Source organism: Pteropus medius, unplaced genomic scaffold, assembly GCF_902729225.1.
Source record: "Pteropus medius unplaced genomic scaffold, Ma_sr-lr_union100, whole genome shotgun sequence".
Taxonomy (NCBI): Eukaryota; Metazoa; Chordata; class Mammalia; order Chiroptera; family Pteropodidae; genus Pteropus; species Pteropus medius.
In genome coordinates, this window is record NW_024340698.1 from 3,696,091 (window position 1) to 3,711,060 (window position 14,970).

Here is a 14,970-nt window from a genome sequence, read left to right on the forward strand (position 1 = left end):
TACACAGTGAAGTTTCAATAAATATTAATTGTATGGAAAACTAGAAAGCTCATTAATGCAAAGGGAAATGGGAGACATAATGACTAACAAGTAACCAATCTTAAAAATAACTGACAGTTGATGAAATATTAAACAGTAACACAAATCATGGACCTTTCATGGTGCTATATTTAGTATAACTAACACTGTTTCCTTACCATCAACTCACTAATGTGGCGTTGTAAATGTAATTTCATAAAGTGATAATAAGTATATTAAAAATAGAGCACTTAAAGATTCAGAATTATACTCCATGAATATGGCCAGAAGCAGGCAACCACCAGGAGGAAAAAAAATTGACTAAAAAATAATATGGTTTGAAACTATGACTGAATAACTGGTACCATATTAGCCTCCCCCACCATAACCAACCATAACACTGTATAAAATATATAAAGCAACAGTTTTCAGACTTTGGACTACAGATAGTTCTCTGCCCAAAGACAATTTCCCAAACATGGTGAGGAAGACTGGAATCCAAGTAAAGTATAGTGGTCTTACTGAACTGAGAAGGAAGAAATGAGAGTTCAATGAAGCTGAAAAAGCAGGAATCTGCAGGGTAGGGAATTGAAGAGAAAGGAGCTACACAGAGGGAGAGCACCCAGGAATCTGAGTAATAATATAGCATTAGATTTTTACTAATTAGACTGACCTGCAAAGGTGTTGGGTGAAAAGTGCGTGATGCACACTAGAGAGGAACTGCTATGAGGTCGAGAAGAGAACAGAAATACTAGAGCTCAAATAGTGCTAGGAAACATTGGAAGTTTGACCAAGACGGAGTATAAAATTTTCATTAACACTTCAACATCCTGAGCTGAGACACCAGAATGGTGATGCCTTAAGATTAATAACTACACTATGGCTAACTCTAGATCTATCCTAACAAAGACTAAAACCAAACTCTGATAAAATTTGAAGGAGATATAAAGTTTGGAAGTAGAGTTCCACCAAGTAAGAGGAGCTTGGGAAATACTATGAAATTTCCATAGATCTTACCTCCTGAAGTGTAAACCTAAGCTAACACAAGTTTAAGATGACAGTAATTAAAAAGAAATCAACACTCTCCAGTTGAAGATAAAAGAATCTAATGTATTTCCAATGTGTCATCACCAATATTCAGAACAGAATTAAAAAAAAAAAATAGTAGACATACAAAGAAATAGGAGATGTGACTCATGGTGAAGGAAAAACAAAGTCTATAGAAACTGACCAAACTTTGCATTGAACAGATAAAGACTTTAAAGTAGCTATTATAAAAATTTTCAAAGTGAAAGATATGTTTGAAGAATTAAGGGAAAGCATAACTTTAATGACTGAAGAGACTAGAAGTCATAGTAGATAAAGTATGAAAACGGAATTTCTATATGCAAAAAGTACAATAACTGAAAAAGAAGAATTCATGAAATGGGCTTAATATCAGGTTGCAGATTGAAGATGGCAGAATAATGAATCAGTGATCTTGAAGACAAAATAGATGTTACCAAAGCTGAAAGATGGAGGGAAAAAAATTGACAAAGTAAGAACCTCACTGACGCATGGAATAATATTGAGAGATGCACCATACTTGTAATTGGAACCCCAGAAATAGAGTACAATAGGGCAGAAAAAAAAAGTAATGGTTAAACATTTCCCAAATAAGACAGAAAATATTGACTTATGAATTCAAGTAGCTTTAAAAACCCTAAGCAAAGTGAGTAAAAATAAGTCAAAATTAGTCACATTATAATCAAATTACTGAAACAAAAAAGAAAATCTCGAAGGCAGCTACAAAATGGAATGCCATTATATACAAGGAACAATGGTAAGAATGGTTACTGACTTCCCATTAGAAACAGTGTAGACCAGAAGATTGTGAAACAGCATCATTAAAGTAATTAAAGCAAAAAAAAAAACAAAAACAAAAAACCTGTCAACCTGACTATATCTAACAAAAATATTCTTCAAAAATGAGGGTAAAATAAAGACATTCAGATAAATAAAAACTGATATAATTTGTTGTTAGCTGTCTTGTTATACAAAAAATACTAAAAAATTCTCATCAGGCTAAATAGAAATGATACCAGATGAAAAACAGTATCTAAAAAAGTCAGAAATTACAAATAAGTAGTGAATATGAAATACTAGTTTTTATTTTTCTTCTCATATGTAATTAAAAGACGAGTGACTGATTAAAATAAAAGTAATAACATCATAAGATGAAGTTTATAAGGTGTGTAAAAGTAATAAATATCCCACCAATAGCCCATATGATAAGAAGCAAGTAAATAGTATTAAATCATTGTGAGATTATTATATTCATGAAATGAGAAAAGGGAAGTGGAAGGTGTTAAGTGAGAAGTGTGGAATAGGAATATCAAGGTCAACTCTCTCAAACTATTACAATAGCCTCACAACTGTATCCATTCTTTAACCCCACCCATTCTTTGCATCTACCTTCCACATTTCTGCCACAAGAACCAGTTTCATAAGCATGTGATAAATGCAGTTGCAGAGGGCTTCGTGTTCATAAATGATCTGAGGTTGGTTTCTTAAATTTAAAAAAAATGATTTTATCCTTAAAATTGTGTTTTGTAAGTTGCATCAGATGGGACAATGGGCCATGCACTGGAGACTTGGAGTCGGCTCATGCTAGGTCTCACCTCTTACCACATCCCCAAGACAGGTTCTTGGCCATCTGCTCCTCCACCCGCTGGTACTCTGGACCCTGCCTATCTCTGCTCTCTACCTGGGCTCTGCTGTCCTCTGCTCTGAGCAGAAACCTGGGCAAAGGTGTGAAAGAGTTGGAGTTGGCCATACATGCCCCACAGCATATCAGGGTGGGGCATGGTGACAGCTATCTCCACTCCAGTCTGGCAGCATCATAGCATGTCTAGTGGGTAGCCAGCCTGAGTCTGTATCTCAGTAGAGGCAAGCTTCTTGCCTACCCATTTTAAATCGAAGTAGCAAGCAAAGCCCAATGCAGAAGTTTAAAGATCTTTAAGAGTCACTTGTATGCTATAGTGAGTTGGTAAGATGCCTGCGTGGACTTCCCCAAATCACTTCCCCATCCAGAGTGCAGTGCATAGGTCCAATGGGTGGTGGGAGAGGCAATCCTGCAGGAGGCAGGCTGGAGTGAGTGCATAAACATGCCCCACATCATGGGACAAGGCCTCTGGGCACCTGTGAGGGTATGCACTCACTTTGCTAGTATCCCAGTGCCCAGGAGCACTCTTTCAGCCATTTCCAGGCCTGGAAGTATTCTCTTTCTCCTTCCAGCCTTTCTGAATCTGCCTTGCAATTTTCTCTTTTCCCAGCTCTAGAAACCCTCCAAGGATGAGCCAGGAAGTACTAATTGTATAATGTTAGCCATTTTACATACAAGTTAAAATCTCTGATGTTTGCATTTAAAACTGGCATTGCACAATATAAAGATAAATGGTAAAATTCATGAAAATAATTTAAATTTTTAAATTTTCTTTACTTAGAATGACATTCAATAGCAAGTATAAAATACCATAACAAATGGAGAGGCTGCAGAAAATATCTTTACATGTACCATTAATGGCACATTTTCTTTCATTTTGAACAATGGGCCCAATAATTTATGTATCTGGCTCAGCCTGACATACTGCTTTTTTAAAAATAAAAATAAATAGATCATGCCTCTCCCCTGGTCAAGCACCTCCTACAGCTCTGCATCATCTATAGGATAGGTGCAAAAATCCTTAGATTGAACTTTCACTTTTACAAATGTTATTACACTATTCAAGAAAAAATAATCTATACAGTATTACCTGAACTGATGTTGTGCTTTTCTTTTCCTGTGGCCTCTCATTCCCGTTTTCTTCTCAAGTCTAAGTATTAAGATTCTAATAACCTACCAAGGTTACACAAATTTAGCCTTTCTCATTATCTCTGGATGAAAGTGACCTCTCCATCTTCTTGACATTCATAGAAGTTCTATGAATCAACTATTTAACCAGAAAGGACTTTAAAGATCATCTGGTCTAATGGTTCTTAACATTGGCCACACAATAGAATAACGGGGAGAAATTTCAAAATACCAATGCCCAGGATCTACCTCTGAACAATTAAACAGAATCTCTAGGACAGAGGCATTGGGATTTAAAAAAAATATCTTCCAGATGATTCTAATGTGTAACCAGAGTTGAGAACCAACTCTTTCTTTTACCAAGAAATTATTAACAACTAGAGAATTGTAGTGACTTGTTTGCTGTCAAGTAGCTATTTGGAGAAAAATCTAGGGCTCAAGATTACTCCACTTTGTTATATATTGTCCATTTTATATGTTCACTTCTTATTTGCAATGTGATATTGTTAATCATGATACCCTCATATACACATATTTTGTTTCCCAAACTAGATTGAGAGTAACATGAGGAAACACAACTATGTATCTGTTCTTCAAACTCCCTTCATTGTCTGTAATGTAAGTACTTATAATGCATTTGTGGATTGGACTTTCTTTTCACTCATTTTCTTTTAACTGAACATTTCTGACATTGGACAGCAACCATCTTGTTTCTCAGAACTCAGAGGATTCTGGTGATTTTAAGATTTTTATAGTTTAATCAATTAGTAAAAATGGAGAGACAGAATTCTGGTGAATATTCTACTGGTTGATGTAGGCAACAGATCTAGTGTTCAAAGCTATCACTGACTTCTTTATAAGCTTTCGATCTGTGTTTTTTTTTTTTTTATAGATTTAAGTGTTATATTCAATTTCCTTTCCTAGAGGAATGGAGATAGGCTACTGAGATTTTCATTTCCTTTATCATATGAAAATTATTTCTGCACAGACAGTGATTTTTTAGTTCATTCTACAATGAAGAGGCTTATTGTAGTTCTTAAATATGAAAAAGGAAAAACTAAGCATTGAGCGATAGTTTTTCGGTGTATTAATGAATCATGAAAGAATTTTGGCTAACCAAAGAATTTAAACTCAACTCAGATATACAGGAAGAAATTACAAATGTCAACTGGCTCATTATAAGCATTGAAAACATATGTCCTTATGCTCAGACATAGATGTCTTTGATGTATTTTTGATTTTGAGCTTTTGGCTTTTCTGATATTTCATTAACTAGGATTATGAATTTAACAAAGCTAGTCCTTGAACAATTTGGTGCTCTGTGACTATAACAAAATTCAGCAATCAACAACTCAACCACAATGTTGAGGATAAAAGGAAACTCATAAACAAGTGATAACCCCATCACCTTTACCAGAAAACACTTAGTATTTAGTGTAAACATAAGAAATGCCAAGATTGTTTTCTTCCAAGATCAGTATTAAAGGAGTAATTGCTGTACTACTGAAACACCTAATCATCTCTGTCATCTATGTGCACTTTTTATCTGGTGAAATTTTCATTATATAAATAGTTTTGTCCAACCACTCCCTACCAAAAAAAAAAAACAAAACAAAAAACCTCCAGCATATGCTATATACTCTCATTCTGAGCTTTAATAACCTAAGCAAAATAAAGCTATGAAGGTAAGACAAATAAGCAAAACATGCGTTAAAGCAGTGGCCACAATATTTTTGGCACCAGAGACTGGTGCTCCTGTGAGAATCCAATGCCTTTTTGATCTGAGGTGGAGCTGAGGTGGTGATGCTAGTGCTGAGTAGCAGCTGCAAATACAGATGAAGTTTCGCTGCCGCTCACCTCCTGCTGTGCAGCCCGGTTCCTAACAGGCCATGGACCAGTATCAGTGCAGGGACCGGGGATTGGATACCCCTGATAAAGTATGTTCATGATTCAAGAAATGACACTTCATATGTCACTGAATTCAAGAACCCTTCCTGATTTTCCCAGTCAAACAAAACTCTCTCGATACTTCTATGACATGTACTGTGCTTCTATTATGGCATTTCACAACTAGCCCAAATGTTGGACTTATATGCATATCTTACCTCAACAAGTAGACTATCAGCAGATTCTATGTCTAAATCATTTGAGGGTCCCCCAAACACCTTAATATATCACCTTTCATCAAATGTATCATATGACTGCATTCTGAAGTTTATCACACGTTAGTAGTCAAGATAATACAAATTAAAGCAACAGTGAGATACTATTATTTTCTTTTTTCTTTTTTTAAGCTTTATTGAAATATAATAGACAATTTGTTGCTTGTATTTACATTGTCCAATTCAATAAGTCTTTTCCAATTATAATTGGCATACAATAATATACCAGTTTCAATTGTACAGCATAATGATTAGAGATATATGTAACTCAAAAAGTGATCACCCCATTAAATCTAGTACCCTCTCTTCCCCTTTACATATTTTTACAATGGTTTTGACTGTTTTCCTTATGCTACACTTTATATCTCCATTTTTGTAACTATCCATTTGTTTCTCTTAATCCCTTTGCCCTTTTTCATTGTTCCCCCAACCCCCTCCCATTTAGTATCCCTCAAAATAGTTTCTGTATCTATGAATATATTTTCATTTTGATTGTCATTGTTGTTTATTTTGTTCTTTAGATTCCACATGTATGTGAAATTATGCAATATTTGTCTTTCTCTCTCTGACTTATGTCATTCAGCACAATACCTTCCAGGTCTATCAAGGCAATATCTTTTTCTATCCCCTTCCTTTTAGTCTGTGTGTGTCTTGCAATCTGAAGTGAGTCTCTCGTATGCAGCGTATGTAGGGGTCTTGTTTTCCTATCCATTCAGCCACTCTATCTTTTGGTTGGAGCTCTTAATTCTTTTCTATTTCAGATATTTATTGATAGGAATGTAGTTATTACCATTCTTTATTACTGTTTTTGATATTTATTTTTTTCTTCTTAAAGAAGTCCCTCAAAAGGAGGAAAAAAATAGTGAACACGATAGAGGCTTTGTTCTGTGACCAAATCAAAGTTGTGACGGAAACACGAAGCAAACAGTAAGCAGGTCACCTGGGGTCTAGATGAACAAAAGCTCTACTACCAGGGAGAGAAATAAGAAATCACCCTGCAGTGAGAGGAGGTAGGAGGGGGCGAAGATTCTGGGCTGCCTGGTCCGCAACCGCTGAATGGGACAGAGGCTGTGGCAGCAGCAGCCGGCAGCTGCAGATGCCTCTTAAAGGGGCCATGTCTGTGAGCGGACTTTCGTAGTGTCAGACCTTCTCGCTCTGAGTGCCAGTGCCCAGTCAGCTGCTTGAGGGGCACGAGGGACTTACAGAGGGACACTGAGTTTTCAAAGGGAGGGCCAGAGATGAGGCTTTCTCTTGGGAAGAAATGCTGACAGTATCCATTGTTCCTCTGTTGAGCCCTCCCTACTCCCAGTGTTTGGACTCAGTGCCGTCATAGCGGAGATGTCATCAAACTGGATAACAGATGTTGCTCTGCCCAGAGGATTCCCTGAAACTTTGCCTCTCTCAACTCATGGCCTGACGCAAGCCACATCCAAGTGTGTCCTTGCCAAGTCCGGTGCTCCTTGCTGAGCCAACTCCAAGACCCACACTGGTGGCAGCTGGCCTTGGTTTCTGGCGTGGCCTCTCGAGGCAACTATAAGCACAGTATCTGTGGATTGCTTGCTGAATCTTAACAGGGGCTTCTTTAGGAAGAAAAAAAACATGTATCAAAAACATGAATAAAAATGGTAATAACTATATTCCTATAAATAAGTTCCTCAAATGGAAAAGAATTAAGTGCTCCAACCAAAAGACAGAGTGGCTAAATAGATAAGAAAATAAGATCCCTACAAATGCTGCCTACGAGAGACTCACTTCACACTAAAAGACACATACAGACTAAAAGGAAAGGGATAGAAAAGATATTGCCTTCATAGACCTAGTGGGTATTGCCTGAATGAAATAAATCAGAGAAAAACAAATAGCACATGATTCCACATACATGTGGAATCTAAAAAATGAAATAAACAACAACAAAATATGGAAATAAATTCATAGATAGAATATTTTAAGGGCTACTAGGTGGAAAGAGGGTTAGGGGGAAGGAGAAAAAGGGCAAAGGGAATAAGAAGTACAAATGGATAGGTACAATGTAGACATGGAGATATAAAGTGTAGCATAGGGAAATTGTTAATAATGTTGTAATAAATATGTAAGGGGTAAGAGGGGTACTAGATTTAGTGGGGTGACCACTTTGTGAGTTATATAGATCTATAATCACTATGCTGTACAAATGAAACTAATATATTATTGTATTTCAAATATAATTGAAAAAAATTATTGAAATGTTCAATTTAAATGTGAGCAACTAATTGTCTATTATATTTCAATAAAGCCAAAAAAATTAAAAAAAAATAAATTAAAAAAAAAAAAACTCTGTCCAACATTTCTTGTAATACTGGCTTGGTGATGATAAACTTCTTTAGCTTATTTTTTTCTGGGAAGTTCTTTATCTGTCCTTAGACTCTAAATTATAGCTTTGCTGGATAAAATATTCTTGGTTGTAGATCCTGGGTTTTCATCACATTGAATATTTTGTGACAAGCCCTTTTGCCCTGCATGGTTTCTTTTAAAAAATCAGCTGCCAGTCTTATGGGAGCTCCCTTGTAGGTAAGTAACTGCTTTTCTCTAGCTGCTTTTAAGAGTCTCTCTTTGTCTTTAATCTTTGGCATTTTAATTATAATGTGTCTAGGTGTGGGCCTCTTTGGGTTCCTCTTCTTTGGGACTCTGAGCTTCCTGGAGTTGTATGTGTATTTCCTTTACCAGGTGAGGGAAGTTTTCCATCATTATTTCTTCAAATAGCTCTTCAACATCTTGTTTTCCTTCCAGTACTCCTATAACGAAGATATTTTTTACAATTAATTGTGTCCCATAGGCTCCTTAAATTATTATTAGAGTCTTAGCTACATTTTTCTTCCCATTCTGATTGAGTGTCCTTGGCTTCCTCATCCTCTGTATCGATGTTTAGATCCTCTTCATTGTTCATTCTGTTTATTCCATTTAATATACTCTTCATCTCAGATATGTGTTCTTCATTTCTGAGTGGATCCCTTTTATAATTTCCATTTCCATTTTTATGTTTTTATCTCTTTGTTAAAGTTCTCACTGAATTCATCTATACTTCCCCTAAATTCATTAAATATCTTTGTAACCAGTGTTTTGAACTCTGCATCTGTTAGGTTGCTTGACTCCAATATTCCTGGATCTCTGTTCTGTTCTCTCATATGGTTTCTGCTTCTTTGTCTTCCTATTTTGACTGCCTTTCTGTGTTTGTTTCTATGTACTAAGCAAAGTTCCTAAGTCTCCCAGTCTTATTTGCGTGGCGTTGTGTAGTAGGTATCCAGTGGCACAGTTCTGAGAGGGTTTCAACTGCAGGCCAAGTTTAGCCCCAGCCTGTGCCCCTCTGGCACCACCTGTTAAGATTCAGCTTATAGTTGCCTCAAGAGGCCACGCCAGAAAACTGCAATCAGCTACCACCAGTGTGAGTCTTGGAGTTGGCTCAGCAAGGAGCACCGAACTCACTGAGGATACAAATAGATGTGGCTTTCATGGGGCCACGAGTTGGGGGAGGCAGAGTTTCAGGGAATACTCTGGGCAGAGCAACCTCTGTTATCCAGTTTGATGATGTCTCAGCTATGACGGTACTGTGTCCGCACACCGGGAGTGGGGAGGGCTCAACAGAAGAGCCATAGATACCACCAGCACTTCTGCCTGTGAGAGAGCCTCACCCCTGACCCTACCTCTGACAACTCAGTGTCCCCTTATAAGTCCCTGATGCCCCCGAGCAGCTGACCCTGTGCTCGTGCTCAGAGTGAGCAAGTCCATCACCGCAAAAATCCGCTCGAGGACACGGCTCCTTTAAGAGGTGTCTGCAGCTGCCAGCTCCCGCTGTCATAGCCTCTGTCCCACTCAGCCACTTGGGACTGGGCAGCCTCACGTCCTCACCCCGTCCTACCTTCTATTGCAGGGTGATTTCTTATTTCTCTCCCTAGTTGTAGTGCCTCTGTTCATCTAGATCTCAGGCGATTTTGCTTGCTGTTTGCTCCGTGTTTCTGTCGAAATTTTGATTTGATCACAAGAGGGATGAACAAAGCCTCTATCATCTATGCCATTTTTTCCACTCTTTACTTTCTTTTTTTAATTAAAATTATTGGGGTGACATTGATTAACAAAGTTAAATAGGTTTTAAATATACAATTCAATAATACCTCACATGTATATTGCATTGTGTTCAACCAAAGTTAAATTTCCTTCCACCACCCTATATTTGACCCCATTTACTCCTATCTACCTTCCCTCTCCCCAACTTCCCTCTGGTAACCACTAATCCACTGTCCTTGTCCATGAGTCTCTATTCGTTTGGCATGTTTGTTTGTAGATTTCAGTTTTTATATCCCACATATGATTGAAATCATATGGTTTTCATCCTTTTCTCTCTGACTTATTTTGCTTATCATGATAATCTCAAAATCCATCCATGTTTTCATAAATGGTGGTATTTCATCTTTTCTTATGGTTGAGTAATATTCCTTTGTATATATGTACCTCATCTTTATCCAGTCATCTATCAATGGACACTTTGGTTGATTCCATATCTTGGCCACTGTGAACAATGCACTGTTTTTAATCCATTGGATTGTCAAAAGAATATTGTAATGATAACATTCTTTCCTAGTGAGGATGCAGAAAAAAGAACACTGATAAATTGCTGTTCATATATAAATTACTAATCTTTCGGGAAACAATTTTGTCATACTTATTAAAACGAAAAAATCACATTACTTTAGCTTGATGACTCCATTTCAGAAAATCTATCTTATAGAAATAAAACAACCATATTTATATAAATATTATTTATATAAATTTATATAAATTATTTACATAAATATTATTATAGAATAGTATGTAGTGTCAAAAAAAACCGTGGTGTGATATATTGTAAAAGTGAATAAATTCTTCCATTAAGAGGTGGATTCTATTTCTTTATCCCTTTAATCTGGTTTGGTCATGGGACTCGTTTGGCCCATAGGACCATTATCCCTTATGATCCAAAAAGAGACTTCAAAAGTGCCTATGCATTGGAGCTTGATTGTTTGCTTTCTTTGTAAGCTTAAGATCATCACGTGAATTAACCTAGCTGGAATACTGGAGAGACACATGTGTACCTGTCAGTCCTGTCACTATGGCCAATAGCTTGCCAACTGTCAGTGCTATAATTGAGGTCATCCTGGACATCAAAGCTTCTGTTAATTTTCTAGGCTATCATAGAATCAAGAGTGATGCGATGACTTGACCAAGATGAGAAACACTTCCCAGCCAATCCATAGAATCATGTGAATTAATAAATAATTGCTGTTTAAGCCACTAAATTTGAGAGTGGTTAGTTATATGGCAAAAGCTAACTGATATGGTGTTTTTTAAAGCTAACTAATATAACTGGAAACAACATGATTGTCCATCAATAGGGGGAATATTTGAATAAATAGTTGCATGTTATGGGAAATTATGTAGCTATTAAGAAGAGCACGTTAAGCTGGCCAATGAATCTGCTTAATTGAATGTGTTTCTGCAGAAATATAGAGAAAGCTGGCAATAGTAAAGCCATGTTACGAGTCTTAAAGACATTGATGTCATTAAGGTCCCTGAAAATGGCTACAAGAAGAAAAAAAAGAGTAAGTTAGATACATTTATTGATTATCCTTTGTTTCTGTTTCTCTAACTAGATTGCGAGTTCTTGGAGGAAAAGAAACTTGTCTCTACCTTTGTTGATTTCCACCATGACACAGTGGGAGCTCAAATATTAGTTGATTGGTTTGATTGCCTTACAGTTTTCTTTTTTAAAAGTGAAACAAGTAACCTTTAGTTAGAAGAATTATTCTACTAGTATAGTCTCGAGAATGTACAATCTGGCGGAATTAACTTGGTATGTCTGCCTTTTAAAATTATAAGAGCTTATTTGGCAAAAGTGCCAATATAATGAAAAATCATTTGATCCACCATGGCTGACTTCATGAGCATATTATCAGTTCAGTTATACAGGGCCCTGTAATCAGAAGAGCCCCACATGTGGGGGTCAAAGCTCTGTGGTCACAATCTAGAAATTCTTAATAATTTTATCTTTGAAATGGTATTTTGTAAGTGAATTCAGAGGGGATTATGGAGTCTCAGTTCACATGTGGCCTACCATTCCACCTGGCTGAGATAGGTTCTCAGCCACAGGATCAGGGTCCAGCATAATGATGTAACCAGCTCTATATAAATTGTACTATGGTCCAGAGGCAAAAAAGATATATATTATTTCAATGCAAACAGAAAAGTCATGGCATTGTGGAAAATAACAGTGTTGCTACCTTTTTCTTGTGGTGGGAGAAATGAAATAAGCACATTTGACAATGAAGAATATAAAGAAAGGTCTCCTGGACCAGAAAGTAGCTTTTGCTAACTGTTTGTCTTTTTTATCCTCTGCAAAAAAAAACCCCAAAAAACAAAAAAAACAAACAAAAAAAACCAGCTTTTGCTTTTGTTAATATTTTCTATGATTTTTATATTAGTTTATTCATTTTTCACTATTGTCTTTCTATTAATATTTTCTTTGTCATTTGATTTCACTTTGTCGTTCTCCTTACCATTTGGATCAAATACTTGATCTACATACAACAAAGTTCCTTATTAACATGAACAATTCTCTAAGTTGCCTAGCCTGATGTCATACTTAACCAATTTTCTGGAAAAGGCGGAGAGAGCTCCATAACTATACAATTATGGTTGAACTTCAATTTGAAAACAGATTTATGTAGGAAAAAAGAAACAGTTAAACCCAAAATACGGAGTGACTATTTCACACCAATCATATGCTGTTACAATGCATCCTACTGTGAATCTATGACCACTGTTTTGTTGTTAGGTCTTGTTATCTCTTTGTTATTTTAGATGACACCATGTTCCCTGCTCACTGTCAGACGTAAAGCAGTGCTGGTTGTTTGGTGGCACGGACAGTGCTGTTGCTTAGAACACATGTAGACCTAATCAAACGGCTCAGGGAAACTTATAGACACCTGCTCCTCAACCTGATGGTCAGTGTAGGCTAGTAGTTAAGAGCATGGGGTGTAGTTTCACACAGACCTGGTGTGATTCTGTTTCTTCCAATTATTAGATGAGTAATCCGCTGGCACTTTCCTTACTCATTTTCTTGTTTGTAAAATAGGGATAATAATAACACCTTTCACTTACAGTTATTTGGAGTTTTAAATGAAATGAGTCACTTTCTCTGAGAAGCCTTCTCTAACACACAATCAACTGTGATTATCCTTGTTATTTTCCCTTATTGCACACAATTATTTTCCTTTAGAGCACTTATCTCAATTTGTATCTATATATTCATTTCTATATTTATAGATTAGTTTGCTTAATATTTGCCTATCCTACTAGACAGACTATTAATTGATGAGTACAGGGACCATGTGTATTTTGTTCATAACTTTATACCTGCACTGAGCAAAGTATCTGCCACATAATAGTTCCTCAATAAATATTTGTAGACTGAACAAACAAAATGCTTACTATGTGTTTAAATTAATAAAATAGCCAACTCAAGAACCAAAAGAAATATAAAAAAGGAATGGTCATTTCTTTTCTTACTTGACATATGGTGGCCTTGAACTCCTTCAGCCAATACTTGGTTAATTTAAGCACTTTAAGTCTCAGCAGGGTTTAGTGTCAGGCTTACTTTATTTCATTGCTCATTCGTTTTCTAAGAGCCTCCTTTTGCTCTTATTTTCTCTACCTGACACTTTCCGATCATTGAGAGAACCACAGCTTCAGGTCTCGGGGGGAAGTCTCCCTTAAGGAGGAGGATTGGCCCTTGCATAGACCCAATATTAGTCTGTTTTTCCTGGCTCTTTTTCTACTTTTATATACCAAAGGGCTGTGTGTCATAGAGCGCTTCTGACTGAAGTATGAAGATGGTGGACTAGGTAAAAGCAGGGTTCACATTCTCTCAGGTCCGCATTAAAATTACAACCAAATTATAAAATAATCAACATGGAGAATCACCTGAAGTCCAGCTGATTGTAACATGTATGTCTGATAATATAAAGGAGCCACATCAAAGCTGATAGGAGGGGCAAAGTCACAAATCATGTTGGACCTACACCTGTGGGTGGTGGAGGCTCACCAGGAGGGAGAGCAAGGCTGAAGAGGCCCCACTGAAGGAGAGAGGGGTCCTAGCCTCATTCGGGGAGTCCTCAACTCAGGGTCCCAGCTCAGGGAAGAGGAATTCCTAAAAACTCTGAATGTAAAAACCAGAGGGGATTCCGGCCATTTGGGTAAGTTAGAAGGAGACTGAAATCCCAGATACCCTTATAAAGTGCCTACACAAAGGTTCTCTCACCCACAGACACACATCCAAGGCACTGGCAGTGGATCAGAGGCTTGCGCAAGATTCATGAGGGGGAAAGACTGTATTTCCTGGAGCCCAAACGAGTGCTGGATAGGCAGTTGCTATCGTGCCTTAGTCCGGGGCCCCCCATGGGGCAATCTACAGACCGCCAGCTTGCCTGTGCAGATTTCTCCCCACACAAGGCCGATTCATAAGCTGCACTGACTGGCCTGAGGAGATCAGACCACCCCGGGAAGTTATTTTTTGTTTGCCCAGGGCAGCTCATTGCTGGGAGGCTGCTCTGTCCTGCCCTGTTTCAGTGCCAAATATTTGCAGCAGGCAGCTGAGCACATTTTGAAGACAGTTTCAGGCAGATCAGATCACTGTTGCCAACACAAACTTGGGCGGATCTCAGGGATGTGTGGGCCAGTCCCAGACAGCAGCTTGTCTTGCTGTGATCTGTGACTTGCGTGTGAACCCTCAAGCAGTTACCAAAGTTGAAGCAAGACTGAGGCTGTATTGATCTGACTGCAATTGTCTCCCTGAGACCTTGCCACCGCCTATCCACAAATTGCCCAAGGAGGCCCTTTGACAGAAAACCGCCACTGCCCTGTCCCTCCCCTGGGTCTCGCATTCCACACAGG

The 14,970-nt window shown here is 37.6% G+C and overlaps 1 non-coding gene across 1 annotated transcript; it reads left to right on the forward strand.

Moving 5' to 3' along the window:
- Positions 1–11,479: 11,479 nt before the first annotated feature.
- On the forward strand, positions 11,480–11,609 carry LOC120613251 (small nucleolar RNA SNORA33). The gene has a single exon (XR_005655637.1). It is a non-coding gene; the product is annotated as a small nucleolar RNA SNORA33 (small nucleolar RNA).
- Positions 11,610–14,970: the final 3,361 nt, after the last annotated feature.